This window comes from Gossypium hirsutum, chromosome A10 (assembly GCF_007990345.1).
Source record: "Gossypium hirsutum isolate 1008001.06 chromosome A10, Gossypium_hirsutum_v2.1, whole genome shotgun sequence".
Taxonomy (NCBI): domain Eukaryota; kingdom Viridiplantae; phylum Streptophyta; class Magnoliopsida; order Malvales; family Malvaceae; genus Gossypium; species Gossypium hirsutum.
The window spans coordinates 79,480,936-79,487,817 of NC_053433.1; the positions used below are offsets into that span (position 1 = coordinate 79,480,936).

The 6,882-nt window shown below is 37.1% G+C and overlaps 1 non-coding gene across 1 annotated transcript; it reads right to left on the bottom strand.

Annotated features, from left to right (window-relative positions):
* Nucleotides 1-286: 286 nt before the first annotated feature.
* On the bottom strand, nt 287-393 carry LOC121208861 (small nucleolar RNA R71). The gene has a single exon (XR_005903985.1). It is a non-coding gene; the product is annotated as a small nucleolar RNA R71 (small nucleolar RNA).
* Between the last annotated feature and the right edge of the window lie 6,489 nt (nt 394-6,882).

Sequence of the window (6,882 nt, forward strand, 5' to 3'; positions counted from 1 at the left end):
ATTTTGAACTGAAACCTAACACGATTCAAATGATACAACAGTTTGTTCAGTTTGCTGCTTTGCAGGATGAAGATCCAAACACTCATTTAGCGAATTTTCTGGAATTCTGCGACACCTTTAAGATCAATGGCGTTTCTGACAATGCCACTCGCCTTCGGTTGTTTACCTTTTCATTAAGGAATAAGGCTAAACAGTGGTTGACTTGTTACCATGAGGGTCAATCACCACTTAGGAACAAATGACCGAAAAATTCTTACTTAAATATTTTTTGCCGGCTAAAATGGCTAAATTGAGGAATGACATCTCTTCTTTTATGCGGATGGATCTAGAATCTCTTTATGATGCATGGAAGAGATACAAGGACTTATTAAGAAGGTGCCCTCACCATGGATTACCCCTTTGGCTACAAGTTCAACCTTTTACAACAATGTGAACCCTTCAACAAGGCAACTTATCGATACAACCACCAGTGGAACTTTAAACAACAAAGCACCTGAAGAGGCTTACGAATTTATTGAAGAGATTTCACTGAATAACTATCAGTGGCATGTCATACGAATAAAGCCGACAAAAGCAGCTGGTGTTTTCAACCTCAACACGGTCACTATGCTATCCAACCAGGTAGAACGTTTAAATAAAAAGATAGATGGTTTGCATGGTTCTATTCAGGTACATCCAGTGATGAGGTGTGATTCAAATGGAGGAGGAGCGCACAATACAGATTATCCATCCTTCAACCCTAGCACCGAAGAAGAACAAGTCCACTATATGGGTAATAATTCTAGACCTCAAAATAACCCGTATAGTAACACTTATAATGCAGGTTGGAGGAACCATTCCAATTTCTCGTGGGGTGGTCAGGGAAATCAACAACCACAACATTCTTTTGGTTTTCAACAACCACCTTCCCAACAAGAGAAGAAACCGAACCTTGAAGAGATGCTCACAAAATTCATCTCGGTGTTAGAAACTCGTTTCCAGAATATCGAAATAGCACTTAAGAATCAACAAGCATCGATTCAAGGACTCGAAACTCAAATAGGATAGCTTGCCAAGTTGCTTTCTAAACGACCACAAGGTAGCATGCCTAGTAACACAGAAACTAACCCAAGGGAGGAGCAACTCCATGCCATCACTGTGTGTGATGAAGAAGGGTTAGTTGAATCTAAATTTGAAACGAGGCTCGAGGCTGGGGTAAGTAATGGTAAGGATGAGATGAATCATGGTACAAAGGAGCAGGTAAGTAAAGAGTATAAACCTCGTGTGCCATACCGCAAAGCGACAAGGAAAGACCACACGGACAAACAATTTGGTAAATTCTTTAAATTACTAAAAAAGTTGCATATTAACTTACCGTTTATTAAAGCTCTTTCACAGATGCCAAACGCAGTGAAATTTTTAAAGGAGCTCTTAGCTAATAAATGAAAGTTAGATGATGCGTCACATGTGGAACTAAATGCAGTTTGCTCAGCCATTCTATAGAATAAGCTACCCAACAAGTTAAAAGATCCAGGGAGTTTTACAATTCCTTGCTTAATTAGTAGTTTGAATGTTAATAATGAGTTAGCTGATTTAGGGGCGAGTATTAATGTCATGCCCTATAAAATGTTTAAGCAACTCGGTCTTGGGAAACCCAAATAAACTAGGATGAGCATTCAATTAGTAGATAAAACAATTAAGATTCCTAGGGGTATTATTGAAGACGTGCTTGTCAAAATTGATAAATTTATATACCCAGTTGACTTTTTTGTTCTAGATATGGATGAGGATAGTGACGTACCACTAATTTTAGGAAGGCCCTTTTTAGCAACTACGAGAACTATCATAGATGTTGGTACAGGTGAATTGATACTTCATGTAGGAGATGACATGATTACACTTCAAGCTCATGATTCTGCTAATATATCTAGTAATTGAGACGATTGTTTAAATTATGTTAACTCGAGAAATATTATGGCTAAACTTCTTTTAAGGAAACCCCTAGGAAGAACATGATGGAGCTCTATTCTAATCCATACCACAAAAACAGAGCGACTCATGAGGAACAAAGATTACAAATCGATGAACTAGACAAATGGTGAACACATGTCAATGAGAAACCAAAAGCACACGTTGAATCTAAGCAACACCATGATGAGCGTAAGAATGAAACAAATCAATTTAAGGTTGAGGATAAAGTATTGTTAGATGAAAAGGACCCCTAAATTGCTGCTTCAGAGCTTAATGCAAACGGAGCGACTCCTTTCACGGTACTGAATGTTTTCCCATACGATACAGTCAAGGTAAATCATTCTCAATTTGACAATTTTAAGGTAAATATTACTCGACTTAGACTTTATGTGGATAATAGAATTGATAGTAAGAAGGAGGAGTCTCGACTTCGTGATCCACCGTGACCATGCGAATAAGAGGTAGGTCAAGCTTAGACCCTAAATAAGCACTTCTCGGGAGGCAACCCGAGCACCAACACCACTAACTAGTTTATTTTAGCCATTTTTCGTGTTTTTATGCAAGAACAGTGACTCATACGGCCTGGACACACGGGCATGTCCTAGGCTGTGTGAAAGCTGGAGCAAAATTTTTAAATTCTTAACAAGTCAGAGAGGTACACGAGCCAGGCACACGGGCGTGTGGGGTACCACACGGGCATGGGAGAAGTGAACAACATTGCACACGGCTGTGCGATTCGGTCGTGTGAACCACACGGCCTGGACACACGGGTGTGTCCTCAGGCCGTGTGACGACTGGGCATTAAATCCTCGCAATAAACACGACTGAACATGATCCATACGGGCGTGTGACACGGCTGTGTGGCCCAACACGGGCTTCACACGACAGTGTGCCTTTTTAAAACCCCCCAAATCTTAAATTTTACTTTTTTCTTCTTCCCCAAACCTCCTCCCTTAGCCGCCGCAGCCCTTAAACCCCCTACGCCCGTGCCTCCCCCAACGTCGACTGCACCAGCAGCCTGTACTTCTCTACTGGTCGACTTCCTCGCCCCTTCTCTTTTCCTTTTCTCTCATCTTTCTTCCCCATTTCTCTCTTAACCACACAGCCACCAGCCCATTTCCCTATCCGTACCCCACCACCGTGTCACCGACCTCCTGATGCCACTTTGACAGATTTATCCGAGCGATTCACTCGCTTTGAGCAGTAGTGTTTTGAGCGATTCGATAGCATCGATGCTACTCTTCGGCAGATTTGCCACCATCTCGACATCTCTCCTTCGACACCGTCGACCCACGAGGCATCCGATGATGAGGACCTCTGGGTCCCTTTATTTATTTTTATTTTCATTTAAATTTTATTTTAATTTTTATCTATTTTTAAAGACTTATGTTTTATATTTTGAACTATGTTTATCTTAATGGTTATTATCTAGTAAGCCCTTAATTCTCTTCCACAGTTGTATTTATTTTCTTATTAGTAACTCAGAATCATGCCTTTCATTGGTCATATCTACAATTCCAGCCTTCGCTATTCCAAGGATTTCATCCAAAAATTCAGGGCAGTTTTGATTCTCTCCCTCTCTTCTGATATTATGCTTAGATTATTATTATCTATCTCTGTACATTGAGGACAGTGTATATCTTAAGTGTGGGGAGGTTATTATGTGATTATCAGAAAAATCCCTGAATTTTTATCTTGTTCTCAAAAAAAAAAGTTCTTCATATTACTATTAGAATGAATCTTGATTGACTTATGATTTTTTTATTAATATGTTTTGAATTAAATCATAAGTAACTATGCATTGATTGTTTAAACTATAAGACATTAGAGAATCAAGCATGATAAGTTGACTTTTGAGAAGTAAATTTGCTAGGTTGTTTCCCTGAATTGATGTATTATCTTAAAGTTTAGAATTCATAGGATTGACATCAAATACCCATAATTTCTGTGAGACTTTGAGCCTTTTAGAGCATATATCTTTCTTGCTCACTGATTTTATCGGTTATAAGTGTGTCAACATTGATTTGTTATTCTAGAACTTGCTTCGATTATGCATGTCAAGACCACACCTTTGATTTGATATATGAAAATGATAAAGGCACTTAGGTTTCAACCCATTTACCCCATAACAAAGCCTACCCACACAGTTGACCCCTAGTGAACCCCTTTGGGCCTTAACTATTATTTCTTGATTTTCCCCTTTATATTAACCCACAACTTAACCCTTTCTGATTCGTTAAGAATTTCTCCCTTTTTATTGACTCCCTTTTTATCGAGATTTAATTTGATTAGTTACCTAATTATATTAGTTCATTTCAGTTGTTGAATAATTTCTTATTATGTATTTTCCATTATTATATTTGTTCTTATTCTTAAAAAAATGTATATTCATTCAAATTACATATTGTTCTAAAAGGGCTTTGATAAGTTATCATATTGAGAGAAAAGCTCCCTTCACGAGTTTTGGTTAGTGTTAATTCTGGCACTTATTTGTAATTTAGTGATCAGCTTTGTTTTCTAAGTTTGGTAATCTATTAAATTAATCTCGATTCTAACCCTCTTTTGCAGCCTTTATCCATACCTTTAACCCAAGCCCCATTACAACCCTGTTAAAGACCTTTTGATTTGTGTATCATTTCATTATAGAGGTGGAGATTTGATTTTCATGCATGCCTATGGTAATAACTTTCCATGTTTGATTATTGAGTGCTTAATTATTGAACCCTAAACACTTTGAGTGATTTGAGTGAATCATTAGTGAGGATGTCAACCTTATTAATTTGGATTTAAAGGTGATTACTTAGATAAATGGGGATACCTATTATTTTATGATTGAAATGCTCAATTTGGATTGTTTGAAACTTTAATGTTCTTGTAGTTAAGCTCTTAATGTATGATTATTTGTGGATTATTTTGAAAATTATTGATGAGAATTATACGTTGAGAAGGATTTATTTTACTTGTAAGTTGAGGATTTTGCTTGAGGACAAGCAAATGCTTAAGTGTGGGGATATTTGATAAACCGTAATATATACATATTTTTACCCTATGTTTAACATATTTATGGATGATTTTTCCTTGGTTTTATTGAATTTGATGCTCCTAATCCTTTAAATTCATATTTTATACTCAGAAGAGCTTAGAATGGCAAAAAGAGTAAAAAAATGGGCCAAAACAGACAAATTGGGCCTAAATCAGTGTTTCACACGGCCTAGGCACTTCCACACGGGTGATCCACATGCCCGTGTGTGACACACGGGTAGACCACACCCCTATGTGTCATGGCTGTGTCGACATTAGTCGAAGTCATGATTGCACACGGCCTTAGCACCTTCACACAGGCGTGACACACGGTCGTGTCCCTGTCAAGCCCAAGTCTAGTTCTACTAGAAAAAGGTCACTTTTAAGGGTTTTGAAGCATTCTGAAGCCTATATAAACACCCTAGAAGAGGATTAAAGGGGATACGTAGAGTAGAAAGCAGAAAATACTCAAGGACATCAATCGGAATCAGCTCGGGAAGAGGATCTACATCAAGACTGAAGATTTCCATCCAATTTCCTAGAAGTTCTTTGGGTTTCTATATGTTTTGTTGTTTTCCATACTTTGAGATGTTTTCCATTATTATCATGAACTAAACTCCCTAAATACCTAAGGGAGATGAAACCTAAGAAGAATCTTATTACTTTTTGATTTATATGATAAATATTTGTTCTTATTCTTAATTGTGAGTTTTAATCCTTACTTTAATATTCCATGATATTAATTCATATTTTTGATGTGCTTATTTAGTGGAGGAAAAGTCCCTGTTTAAGAGTAGATCATTCATAATTAAGCAGAGTTGCATGCAATCCTAGAGATAGGACGACATAAAACTGTCGGATTAGAGTCAAATCTAATAAGGGAATCCATAGATCGAGTTAATGCGACTATAAGGGTTTTAATTAGAAAGAGATTTCAATTAATCAACCTAGAGTCAGTTGTTTTTAGTCTCGAAAGGGATATTAACATAAATCAGAGATTTCTATGGAATAAGTCAAGTGAATAAATCGTCTAATTCAAAGGTAATAAGTGAAGTCTAGGTGGATTCTTTCTTGGGTATTGTCTTCTCAATCAGTTTTTCAAAAGTATTTTCCAACCTTAATCTCTGTCGTAATCTTAGCTAATTAGATAATTAGTCTTAGTTTAAAAGCATTCTTTAAGTCTTAGGCTAGATAATAAAAAGATAGTAATTACTAGTACTTTTAGTCCTCGTGGATACGATATTTTCGGTCTCACCATAACTATACTACTGTTCGATAGGTGTGTTTGCCTTAGTCAAATTTTCTTAGTTAGTTTCACAACCATCAGATTTCATGGCGCGCATTTGACAAATAATTGAAGCTCTCAATTCGGAGTTATTTCATGATAAAAGATCTAGTGCAAATGAGGAGTTAGTTCGTGAATTTTATGTGAATTTGGCCTCAAGCGAATTGACGAAAGTTTCTGTTCGCGGAATCAAGGTACCAATAACCTCAAACGCTACTAATGAATTCTTTGAATTACCTGATTTCAAAGACGGCGAATATTCTTCCTTGATGAGCAATATTGAGTCTAAAAATCTGCAAGAAATTATCAAGGAACTTACAATTCTAGGTTCTAAGTGGATTGTGTCAAAGCAAGGAATTCATACTTGTCGTAGAGAATATTTGACACCACTAGTGAAGGTAGGGCTCTATTTCATCTGATTCAGCCTTATGCCCATTCACATGCAATTTCACTAGAGCGAATTCGATTTTAACTGGAAAGACAATTGATGTGGGAAAATCATCCTAAGAGAAATGCGGAATTGTGCCGCTAGACGTTCTGGCCCAGCTTACTTTCCCTTTACGATAACAATTTTGTGCTTGAAAGCTAAAATTCTTGCAAACATAAAGAAGACAGGTTATAGCCAA